We start from the raw sequence: 13,057 nt of genomic DNA on the forward strand, positions 1-13,057 counted from the left end.
CGCGCCGTCCGCGCCACCGCGCGGCCGCCGCCGTAGGCCCGATTATTTATAGAATCTCAGCATTGTTGTGTCCACGCGTTCCCTCGCGTCAGGATCGTCCCTCGTGACTTTGGCGCCTTGAATGTTACTTTTGCACAAATTTTATGCGATCTTAAACTTTGCGAAGATTTATCAACCAGATTTAAGAGAAAGTTAATTTATTTATGTTTATTTATTTGATATTTTAAATTGATATTATAATTATATAATTCAAATTTATTAATGATTAGAAATGTAATTATAAATTCTAAAACGCGATGTAGCATAATTCAAGTTTATTATTAAGGGGTTATACCTAGTCAGCAAGTCGGAAAAAACGTATTTTTGGGGAATTTAAAAAAAAAAAACTGTTAGGTATTTTTATTTCATCGATTCTTTATCATAATATATATCTGTCAAAGAAGTTTTCATAATTTTTTCAATTAAAAATATCGAGAAATGTAGGCACAGTAGCTATTTTCCAGAGACATCTTTTTTCGGAGGCGCTTGGCGGTGAGCAAGATTGCTCGGAGCTGGATCATCTGAAATAAAAAATTCAAAAGGATTTAGCTTTCGTATGAATTGATCTAGTCGGTGAACGAAGGGATTTTAATTTTGATGAAACCTTTTCTTTTTATTAACAAAAGAACGAAAAGTTTTAACACGAAAAATTCGTATTTTTGCGTCAAACGTCTGTCACATTGTCAAAAATCAATTTTTTGTAAAATCCTTCGTTCACCGACTAGATCAATTTATACGAAAGCTAAATCCTTTTGAATTTTTTATTTCAGATGATCCAGCTCCGAGCAATCTTGTTCACCGCCAAGCGCCTCCGAAAAAAGATGTCTCTGGAAAATAGCTACTGTGCCTACATTTCTCGATATTTTTAATTGAAAAAATTATGAAAACTTCTTTGATAGATATATATTATGATAAAGAATCGATGAAATAAAAATACCTAATAGTTTTTTTTTTAAATTCCCCAAATACGTTTTTTTTCGACTTGCTGACTAGGTATAACCTCTTAATTACAAACCTCTCTAAAAAAAATGACCTTTATTAATAATTATAAATAAAATATTCGTAATTCTCTCTCTCACATCTCTAATATATTATAAATCTCAATATTAATTTATTATGTCATAAATTTCTTCATCATTATTTGGTGAATTTATTTCACGAATGTAATATTAATATAAGCAAATGCGCACACAGAGAAAAATATTCTACTGTCAAGAAAAGCGATTACTCAGTTTATTTTTCTTTTTTTAAGTAATAGTTTTCTTCAACAAAGAATATATTCTTGGTAATAGTCTTAAAATATACTCATCACAAGTGTTAGAAAAAAATAAAATCTCATTATCATGTACTCAAAAGAAGAATTTATTTTCTCTTCAAGAATATTGTAAAGTTGTATCAAGGAAAAATCAAACTTACTTTACACCAAATCTATGTAGTAATCAAACCAAATTTTTGTTTTAATTTAATATTCTTGACTAAGATACTGCACTCACTAAAATTCAGAATATATTCAATTAAATTTAATGCTTGTGATGAACTTGTGATATATTTGCGGATATACAAACTTATGATATACTTAAAATAAATGATATTTACCTAAATACAGTATACATTTTTCTCTGTATACTTGTATAAGGGATGTTATTGTAGATTGTAAAGCTCATTTTTAAATCTCTAATTTTCTATTTTTGACGCGTTTCCGAAATAAGTCTTTCATCTCCAGTTAGCAATATTATATACGTCAGCAAAATAAGCAATTATAAATATTCGTGACACGTGTCCCGTGCAAACGTCCTGTGTAAATGACGCGAGGATCAGACGAGGAGCAATGTAAACGCGTGGCGCAAACGTGCGCCTCGATAACGTGGGCGATTCAGGTTTGTACGTCATTCTATTCAACTGTTTCCTCGTCATAAATAGATGGGCCTGATTAATCACCGACGAGCAAGCCCAGGGGCTCGCCTTATATTACGCGATAGAAAAATCGATATTTTCCTCGCGGCCGATATTTATATCCCAATCAGTTATATCTTGTCTTCTCGGGTACATCTACCTATGTGAGAGATGTAATATGTCCACCAACGTAATACTTGACTAACATTTTACCGCTACCATCTAGGGAACCGTTAAATTTCTAACGCATCGCGGTGTAGCATTTAACGTTAACATAAACGTGACTATGCGTTGCTAATTTTACGCCTACGCATCGATCGATAAGATTAAATCTACTAATTGAAGATTTTCAAGAGAGTTTTCAATTTTGCGAAATTTTTTTCACTAGAAACAACGTTACTTATATAATGTTACAGTTATTTCCGTGCAAATAAATTTTTATTATATTCTTCACTTAATCTGTATATGATTTCATTAAAATAAATTATACAGTGCATATCTTTGTTTGCTCAAAAGTTTCATTTAAAGCTGAAAAAATGATTTAATATAATATTACTTAAAAATTTTACACGAACAGCTGTTAATTCTCGCTAATTGTCTCTTGGAAATTTGCGACTTGTATAGGAAGCAAGTTTCAATATGAAAAATATATGATAATCTGAATCAGATTAAAAATGCATTGCGCACTATCGGAAATCCGTGGGCGTTGCGGCTGGCTGCTCCCGGAAGCTCTCTTATCGCGAGCCCTTTGTTTTCTCCGCTTTAATTCACCGAAATCGTACAATAATCAGCGACCACGTCGCCGGCGTTAATGACACTGCAGAGATTACGCTTATCGAGTCGTACGGTCATAGTACGGGGAAGACAAAATAGTAGACGTAGCTATATCATATTATAGTCATTGAGAAGCTTCGAATCTGATTGTATAAATAAAATTTTATAATGCGATTTTATATATGTGTATGAGCAAAAAAAAAAGAAGTTCCTTTAGACTGGCAGATCTTTAAACTATCTCATTTGAATTTGTAATCTTAATTGTTTAATGATGCATTGTTTATATATATTAATTTTTTTTAAATACAATTATATGAATAATATATGAAATTTCTATTATTCTATATATTTTTAAAAAATTCAAGATATTATATTTTTAGAGAGAATTAAATTTAAATTTAAATGATCGAAATATACATATATTATTTATTAATTAAAAAATTAGAATAACAAATGTGATAGTTTCTCTTCCCAAAAAAATTTTCGACCAAAATGCAAATTTGTCAAAAGATCCGTTGTTAAAATTCAGAATCAACAATTTCAGGAAATTCCGCCTATTATACTCCAATGTATCAAACAAATAGATTCAATGGGGATAGAAATCCATTTGTCAATATTTCCTTTACCGTGCCATTGGTAAGCCGAACAAGCAAAATCAGTATTATTTCGCTCGTTCTTGGATTAATCATGTCACTGCGCAAATTGACATTTGGTCCGAGATCGCGCTCTCTGACGCAATCTCGGCAGTTCGCGCGTGCGGTTACAGCAGCGCCGATTTGCATTTTGCGAAAGAATGGCGAACAAAGTGCGTCGTTGCCGAAAAATTAACATCAAATATCGGGAATAAATCAAAGTCGCTGAAATCTGATTGAATTAAAAAGCGATAAAATATCATTAGAATGTAATTTTCTATAAATACACAAAGAAGTTTTTTACACATCTCCAATCGTGATTAATAAACATAACAATAAACGTAACAACGTTTTCATAAATTCATCTATGAGATCACAAAGTCAAATTTAAAAGGAAGATAACACGAGATATTTTTTACGTGATTCTTTTCGACACATAGAAAATGTTAATATGCATCTATTATGCTTGTACTTTGAATTTGAAGTAAATTCTTTTCTTTGTAAATAGCTCTAAAGCTATAGGAACTATCTAAATAAAGCTATAAGGCTATCTAAATATCCGAAACTTATTCCCTCCCCCTTATTAGTTTTTCTGAAAGGTGAATTCTTTCATGTATTTATATCCAATTTGTTCTCTACTTCACACTTTACAATCAATGCGTTATGTTTGGCACGATTTCCGATTCTCCACAGGTGGTTTTCTTCAGAAAGTCACGGACGGGCTCGACGATAATGAACGACTCGACTGTAAAATATTGTAAAGCAAAAGAGGAAAGTCATTCTCTTTCTTTGCAATGAGTTCCTCTCGCAATGTAATATCATACATTCCGCCCACCTTTGACGAGCGCGATTCTTGGATCTAATTTGAACGGTGGAATTTTTTTTTCAGCTGTTGGCTAAAAAAAAGAGAACCACCTCCCAATCACGTGCTACCTTCCAAAAATAGCAGACAAGGTCACGCTAAGCTAGTATCCCCTCGCTCACCACCAACCCTCATCGCCGCCCGCCCTAAAGTCTATCGATCCATCGACTTGGATACCGTTAAACATCGGCCAGATGGAATCTAACATTTCATGAATACCAATTGTTGTTATGCTAAAAAGATGGATGGAAAATCATCGGGTCATTCTAATCGAGGCATTCGGTGGAGTAACAATAATTAATGTCTTCCTCATTTATAGAAAGAAAAAAATTCTCGAAAACATTTATAATTATATATAATTTAAATACAATTTAAAATTTATTATAATGTTTATATAATTTAAAATATATATGTTTTAATATTCTGTTACATTATATTATGCATAGTTTCATAAATATTTAAAAGTAAACATCTAAGTTTTAATGTCAAGCTATAATAATAAAAATTATTTAAGCATTTTTATTTTTATACATTATGACTGTGATAAAGAAATATTCATCGGGCGAAAAATATTTTCGAGGAAGAATCTTCTTCTTTCGCACGTTTATGGAGACGCGGACCGAGGCAGCGAAGTACAATAATTTCAATAATACACGAACCATGTATAGCAATGTATTTTTATAATTTGTGTAAAAGATGATGCGGCAAGTCAGGCGGCTCTAATATATTCAGAGTCTCTCGTTTGCTTCGAGCTATTTATAGCGGATCGCTCGATATGATGTACTGATTATATTTTTAGCTGCTTACCTAGCTACAGCCCTTTCACCCCTTCGGCATGATACACCCTCGTGACAGCCGAGCACGCGAAAATTGCCGATATTTACCTGAAAAAAAAAAGTAAATCTTTTGAAACTATGCACTGAAAAAATAATATGCAATTGGTAAACATGTTTATATAGTATCTGAGATGGATTAACCTTTATTGGAATATTTTTTGCTTTTTTTTTTGCGAAGCAAATTCCAGAAAACGAAATCGATATTTCATACTGGCCATTGTAAACATAGTTATAAAAATAGGTTATAAAAAATTATTACAGTATATTACACAGTGTAAAATTACATTTACAGTTATAAAACATTAAAAAAAGCTATGTAAACATTTATAAAATAATCTTTAATAAAAAAAACAATTTGTGTTATATGTTATAAACCAATTTTTCATATAAATGTCAAATTTTCTTCATCAGAAATGAATATAGATTTATAGAAAAAATATTTAACATACAAAATATTTGTGTTTTCATTATAGAAATATAGAAAATATTTTTGTAGAATTTGTATATAAAAATTTTAGATTTAAATTTTAGATTTTGTATAAAAATTATATATTTTTTGTAGAATATTTGCTTTTCTAATTGATGAATAATTGTTGTAATTTCGATGAGCTCAATTTTCGAAATCATGAATCGGTGAAAATTGTACTTTCCATAATAAATTAGTGCGTTTTCGTTGACAGAGAGAACATGGAGGTCATTTTTAGAGATTAATTTTAATTACGGCGTTGTGCTCGCCAAAATTATGCCGACTTTATTTCCTGTTTGCGCGTTCTCTCTGGCTAAATCTTAGACGGAAAGCGCAAAGTTCAACGAGACTCTCGGTAGGCTCATGAGCTCATGTGAGAAAACCAGACACAAGGATCGCATCGAGCTGTCTCGATCTCAGCATGAGGTCGTTCGGAGCGTATAAATACGCGTCTTTAAAAAGCCGACCGTTCCGCTTTTAAAAAACCGCGTATCGTAGACGACTCGTTCTCGGGATGGCTCGTGTTTCTACAGTGTCACTTTGCTCCGTGGAAAATGAAAAGAACGTGATAAACTATGATAAGACTAATTAACAATTAACGCAATCTATCGCTTTTAAGCTCAAAAGAGAAATTTATCAAAAATATCCAACAAAAAATCTATTGTTTTTTATTTAAAATAAAATATTTTGCATCGTTCTAAATAAAAAAAGTAAGAATTTATAACGTCATATCATTTTACGAATTAAATTTTTATCGTTACGTATCTGATATTATATCAAATAATATATACATCTAAAATAGATTTACTATAGCATTGTATTCTTCCCTAAATAAAGCTAAAACGCCGTCTGAATTGGCAAAATTGATTATTGTGCAAGACAGTATAACGGGACATAAAGTATCGTATTGGGAACAGCTCGGTTAGGCGGGCACTCTCTCTTTCTCGCGGTAATACAGCCGACACATGTGTGTACTAGTACGAAAATAGTGACCGGCTCGTTCGAAAATACCGACCGCTAAAAATACGGACAAAAATAAACGTCCACACGTGTGAAAACACGCATTAATATTCGCTGCTCGTCCGACGGACCGACGTTTCCATGCCACTGTATAGTGAAAGAGGACCGTCCGAGCGCGGGTGGCAGACAAAGATGGACGCGTATAAGTTCGACAAGGGAAAAAAAGGACGAAAAAGAGGGAGAGAACATAAAAATCTAACGGTGATGAGCGAAGCGAGGAGGACGAAGGATGAAGCGTGAGAAGAGGCGAGAAAAGGCGGTAAAGTGCAGTGCGAGCTTTGCTCAAGCATCTTTAAACAAATTTTCTTTCATCCTACCGATACCCATGGTATCTTAAACTACAAAAATAGACTCGGAATCACGTCCTAAATTCCTCGAATCGTTTCTCGATTACCAAACTATGTAAATTAGTTGAGATGAATATATAATATTGCGCGTATTTCAGAATATACTAAATAAAAACATGTTTCATTATTTGGAAGAAATCACGTTTGATAAAATTATTATTGTGATATAATTGAACGCAAGAATTTATGCCTTCTCCAAAGGAAAAGGATTTCGTCTGTGGATATCAGAAATTGAACAATAATGTAGGGAAATGATGCAAGTGCTAGATTTTAAATTTTTCCAGAAATGATAAAAAAAGAAAGTTATTAGTATTTTTTTAAATTATAATATATAATTTCTAAAAAATCTGAATATTTTAAATAATTCTCTTGTTACATTTCTATTAATGCCATTTGCTACATTGCTCTTTTGTGAAGCGTAATAGATAAACTTGATAATTTATTTTATTATAAGTACATGAAATTAATAAAAGATTATATCGCGCATTTATTATATTTAAAATAAAAGTACAAGCAAATCTCTCATATAAGACTGCTATTCTGCATGAAAACTTTGAATTTGATGGAGGAGCTTTTCTAAAAATCGAGAAATTCGTGAGAAAAATAACGAAATTTCACATTCATAGCACTTGTATCATTCATCATGATTACTCCTCGATTCTCGGCCGCGAGATACGCGCGCGTATGAAAGCCTGCGGATCTGACAGAAAAATTGCCAGGCGAGAGAGCGGCCTGGCGCCACCGTGACAGCGCGAGGCGGCGCCCGCGCCGTTTTCTGACTCACGACGAAAAAGACAGAACACACAATGCGACGAGAAGAAGGGTGGCCGCCGCCCGCCCTCGCGCGCGATCGTGGTGTTGCTAGGGGTAACCCTGATATTTCGCGCGCGTGACCCATAATCGCGCAAAATGCGCCAGTGCGTCATCCTCGCATCGGAGAGAGCTTACGCGATCTTGATATTGCAACATTAACGTTTAAAGATGAATATCCATCGAAAAAATAGGAACTGAGAAAATGAAAATGATTGAATTAAAATATGAGAAATTGTATCAATTATATAAAATATATTTTGAAAACAATCTTTTTTTTTTTTGACATAAAAATAGAATTTCAAAACTATAAACATATATTGCATTTGTCAAGATCATTTTACTATATATATAAAAATGAAATACATCGCTATAAAAAATTGTACATTTATAGCATATATAGCAATTTCGCAAAAAGCACATAAATGAAGATGAATGTTAAAATCTTCGAGTAAAATTTTGATCCTGAGAGTTTAAGTTTTGTTCTATTTGTCTGCTTTTTATAAATGACGGTTAATTAATCTCAATCTGATGTAATCGCATGATTATGAATGCAAGTGGAAAAGTAGATCAATTATTGTGTCAAGAAATTAAAATTTAATTACATACTCCTACTAATCGCAAATAATTTTTTTTCGAAACAGGTTTCATTCTCTCTTTCTCTCTCTCTCAATTATAAATCATTGTCAACCACCTCATGTAATATTCTGTATAATACATCTTGGAAGACGATAATGAAAAAATGACTTACTGGATACAATGGCGTGAAAGAATCGTCCCGAGATAATTTCCTAATTTTCTCTGATGATAAAGGAATTAAGCGAACAGATCACCCACTTTCCCTTGGCTTCTCATGCACTCCATCAACGGATCCATCCATTCGCGACGACGGCCGTCAGCGCCGTCATCGTCGTCATCGTCGTAGATTAACAGGTAGGGACCGTTTCGCCACTCCCGCCGTTCGATCTGTCGGCCGGGGTGAGGAAGGGCGGTGCGGATACGGACGGAGGGAAGGTGCGGAGAGCCCGGGCTATTTATAGCATCATAGGTCTTTCGTGGGAGGATCGAGTGGGACGAGGCTGCGCGACAACCGGTGGCGGCGGCGGCGGTGGTGGCGAGCAGGGAGGTGGAAACGTGTCAGGGGTGGCGTTCGAGGAATCCAAGGGAGACGGCAGTCTAGGGTCTTCGAGAGGAAGGGGAAAGCGCAGAAGCGAGAGAGGGCAAAGCGAGGAGAGGCAAGGTGATGAAGGTAAGAGTGAAGAGGAAAGCGAAGGGCAAAGAGGAACGAGGAGAGGTGATAGTCTCTATAAATAGAACCGGCATTCAGCCCGTGGACTCTTCTAGGGTGACCTTTGCGAGAGAAAGAGGAGAGAGAGAGAAAGAGAAGAGGCAACATCGACTTACAGGACGCTATTAGGCTAGGTTATTGGTTCACCCTCGTCTCTTCTCTTTCTATCTCCCTTCTGGGTTGGGCGCCACCGGCCGCGAATCTGGGTTATGTTTACTACCCCCTTCCCGCCCCTCTCGGCAACCGTGTCGACGGCGCCGCTGCTACTTTTCTCGCGCGAGAACGCTATGCGCGAAAACGCACTGCGACACGTGAAAAACGCGTTTCCTAAAAATGCACGCGTGTGTACATATCTCCTTTTTCCTACATGTATATTTCCACTTACAAAAGTCGCTGGTAGATGAGGATTAAAATGCTCATAAAAAATATATATTTGCAAATAATTAATTTATATTCACGGAAATGACATCAATAAATTATCCTTAAAATATAATTCTATTAAATCCTCTTTGAAAATATACTTCATCCTTTTTACTTTGGAAAATAAAATTATACTATATTATTGTATAAAATGAAAAAATTACATCTAACATTTAAAAATAATTTGATTTCGAGAAAATGAGCATTGACATTTCCGAGAAAGATTTAGTTTATAGCTATAATCCCGATTCTGAATAAAATTAATTAGAGCCGAGTCACTTCTATAATTTAAAATTTTATAATCTTTCTAGATATAATTCTTCTAGATATATATAAACTTTATACTTTTTTAATCATTTTCATGAAATCCTCTATAAACTACCTGTAGATACAGATTTTTTATTTATTACGAAAATATAGATCTCATAATTTTCTCATCATATATATTTTTAAAGATATTAATTTACTAAGAGGTTTATGTTGTGAGTTATATAAAAGTCATTAAATTAATTAAATGTGTATAATGTTAATTAAAAAAATATTAAATATTCAAGCCGTAATATTAAATATTTGAGGAAAAGTTGTTATTTACACTGTATGATATTCTGTTGTATACAATTTGTAAATTTGTAAATAAAATAAAAATCATCGAGAGAGAGAAAGAGAGAGAGAGGAAATATTAATAAATTTTATCTCTAGAAAAAAAACAAGTTATTTCATAAGTTGTAGCATAGGTAAAATGTTTATGTGACATATGAAATGAAATGTGTGTTCTTTTCTCTCCCTCTCTCTCTTCCTCCCTCCCTCTCTCCCCCCCTCTATATATATATATAAAAGAAACTTTGTGAATTTAAGATGGGATCTATATTGGGATCTTCTACATGATTACGAAATATTAAGTTCAAAACTCGCAAAGGTTTGTCAAACCAAAAGAAAAGCAAAACAATTGGAAACGAGAATAAATACAAAAATAAAGCATCGTTGAAAAAGAAACATCAACGGAACGAACTTTGATTACCGATCTTTCCACCATGGAAGGAACGATCGCTTTGATCAGTGGCCGGGAGCACCAAAGTAAATACATGATATAATATGTCGAGATCAAAGCAGCCATTCCTGCTAACGAAAGCAAAAGTCTAATCAAATTAAGCCGAAATTATGTATTATAAATAAAAAAAGTTATTTTCATCACTAGTAATTCAATGCATTTCAATTTAAATGTATGACGTTCGTAGAGAAAGAGAGAATTTATTATATTTTATTATTATATTTTACTTTCGCACAGTTTATATTATATATATTTTTCAGCTTATATTTCTATATCCTGCTTTACATTACAATAGAAGTCGATACAAACCATGTCATACTTAAATAAATGCTCGAAACGTGCATTGCGGAAAGCGTTATAACGGAATAATTTTAATTAATTTTTCGCAATACGATTATATATTCTGATTTATGTTTTAAACAAATATAAAATACAAAGCCAAATTAAATATGAAAAGTAGATTATATAAAATTTAACGCTTCGATGCAGCAGTGACCATTTTTCTTATTTGTTCAGAATAAAAATTAATTTATTAATCTAACTAACCTAAGTCATTTAATTTTCACGTCTTTAAAAAGATCTAATTTTCTCAAATTTTTTTCCAGATTTATTTTTTGCCCTCTATCGAGAAAAAATTATTGAAATCATTTTCAAATTTGTTAATTGCTGTCCGAGATCAATTGGCTTTAAAGAAGCCTCTCGTGAAGCATCGTAAATCACGCAAAATTCTCGATGGCGAAACGGAAGTTATTGTGTGCGATGACTAAATTTGCGCCGAGCAACCTGTCACTCTTGCGTCGGTCGCGAATCTTTGGCCAAGCACATTCCGCGGAATTGAGCATAATTTGTGCCAAACGTACGCGACTAACATTAGTCTTACCTCTCCGGATGCGGACGCACGAGAAACAACCATTTTGGATTTCGACTTCGTAAGAAGAATCGCTCTTGTCCACTACAAATAGATTCGTATTAATAACTCATACTTCGTGCTAAATGTAGCCCCTTGATACTCAACCCGAAATAACATATGCGATCTTTATGTAAGAAAACTCGGACAACCGTATTTAGCATTAAATGTGAGATATAAATGTAGATCGGATTTTAGCAAAATCGAAAAATCTCGACGGAAAGTGAATTAAAACTTTATATTTAGAAAGTACAACGTTTCTCAAAATCTATTTAATTTATTAAATAAAATCAAAATTGCAAACTGTATTAAAAAATTACATATATATATTGAAGATTTTTATCTTACGAGGAGCGTAAGCTCTAAGAAAATCGCAACTTTACAAGAATGAGAAAAACCCACACATTTTAAAATTTAAATTTAATACGTGAAATTAATTTAAGAGTGCAATTTCTATATACTTTGGATAAGAAAGTAGCATTAGGAGCGCCACTACAGGAATATTTCCAGATTTGTAAAATATTAATTCCTGATCTTGATATTATAATTTAATATTGAAATTGGGGATACACACACACGTACACAAATATAATATCCTAATAATATGTATAATAAAATTAAATTTTCTTTTTAAACAAAAAGAAAATTATTTCTAATCTGTCATAGGATTTGTAACCGAATTTATCGAGGTTCTGGGATACCTTATATACGTATGTATCACCGCATAAAGGGGTAATAAATGTCCGGCGCCATCACGCTGAAGTATCTCACAGTTTAAAAATATTTCATTGCTATCTCGACAAGAGTTAAATTTATTGAAATGCCCCACTTGGGTAAGATTTAGAGGTACAATTTCACTATGAATTGCATTAAACGGGGGGGGGGGGAGCGGGGGAGAGGAAAGAGATATGGCGATGCCTATATTTTTCATCGCGTATTGAAAGCATTTTATGCGAGCGTCGATGAAAAATGCAGCAAAGAGCAACGCGGGATGAGTAATCGATGACAACATTGGTCGGTGCAGCAACGGACGAAAATAGAACCGTTTCACGTGCGCGATCGATCGGCGTGTTTTTCAGGCTGCGCTTTCGCCGTGAATTCAAATTTTTACGAGCGCGCATCTAGCGATAACTCTTAATGTCACGAGCAATTGCACATTGGAAATAATTCTCACGGGTATATATCACTTCAATGACTTCCCGCATGGAAGAAGCTCTGCATGATTACAGATATCTACAAAATATAGCGATTAAATTATTTACGATATATTTTCAGTCGATGTAATCCGTTATCTCTTTCACCTTGAAATTTTTTATCTGTCGCGCTACAAGTAACGAATAACTCCGTCTTATGAGACTTTTGGGTGCCATTAGTGTCAATAAAATGTTCTCGGTTCATCGCGAATGATAGTAATTTATTAAAAAAATATCAAACTTATTACAACACATGAAAAGATATCGATATCGCCACCGAAGGATGATGCTGACTTTCTCGCGTATATTTTCTCGAAGACGAAGAAATGGACGGAACCAGCAACGAACGAGCGGTAGTGGAAGCAGCGGCACTACCATTACCATTACCACCCACACATGAACGCAGCGCGGTAGCCTGTAATAAAATTAGCGCGGGCACAATGCGAACCCGCCTTCGCTCGAGAAAATAGAATTGGCAGACTACCAAAGCTGAGTCTTGAATAGATTTCAACTATATGGATC

General features: G+C 33.9%; 1 protein-coding gene across 7 annotated transcripts in view; it reads right to left on the reverse strand.

The window, feature by feature from the left end:
• Positions 1 to 13,057, reverse strand: part of Hdac4 (histone deacetylase 4) — a 101,246-nt gene that overhangs the window by 57,056 nt on the left and 31,133 nt on the right. The window contains exon 1 of one of the 7 annotated variants that reach the window (XM_083100204.1): positions 5,008 to 5,066. The exons of the other annotated variants lie outside the window; for them this stretch is intronic. The gene's annotated coding sequence lies outside the window, so the exon portion shown is untranslated. Of the gene's footprint in view, positions 1 to 5,007; positions 5,067 to 13,057 lie in introns of those variants that run through there. 7 annotated transcript variants of the gene reach the window in all.

The sequence above is a fragment of the Camponotus vicinus genome, unplaced genomic scaffold, assembly GCF_025532165.1.
Source record: "Camponotus vicinus isolate PSW18456_S1 unplaced genomic scaffold, iyCamVici1.0 SCAF_5, whole genome shotgun sequence".
In the NCBI taxonomy this organism is placed as follows: Eukaryota; Metazoa; Arthropoda; class Insecta; order Hymenoptera; family Formicidae; genus Camponotus; species Camponotus vicinus.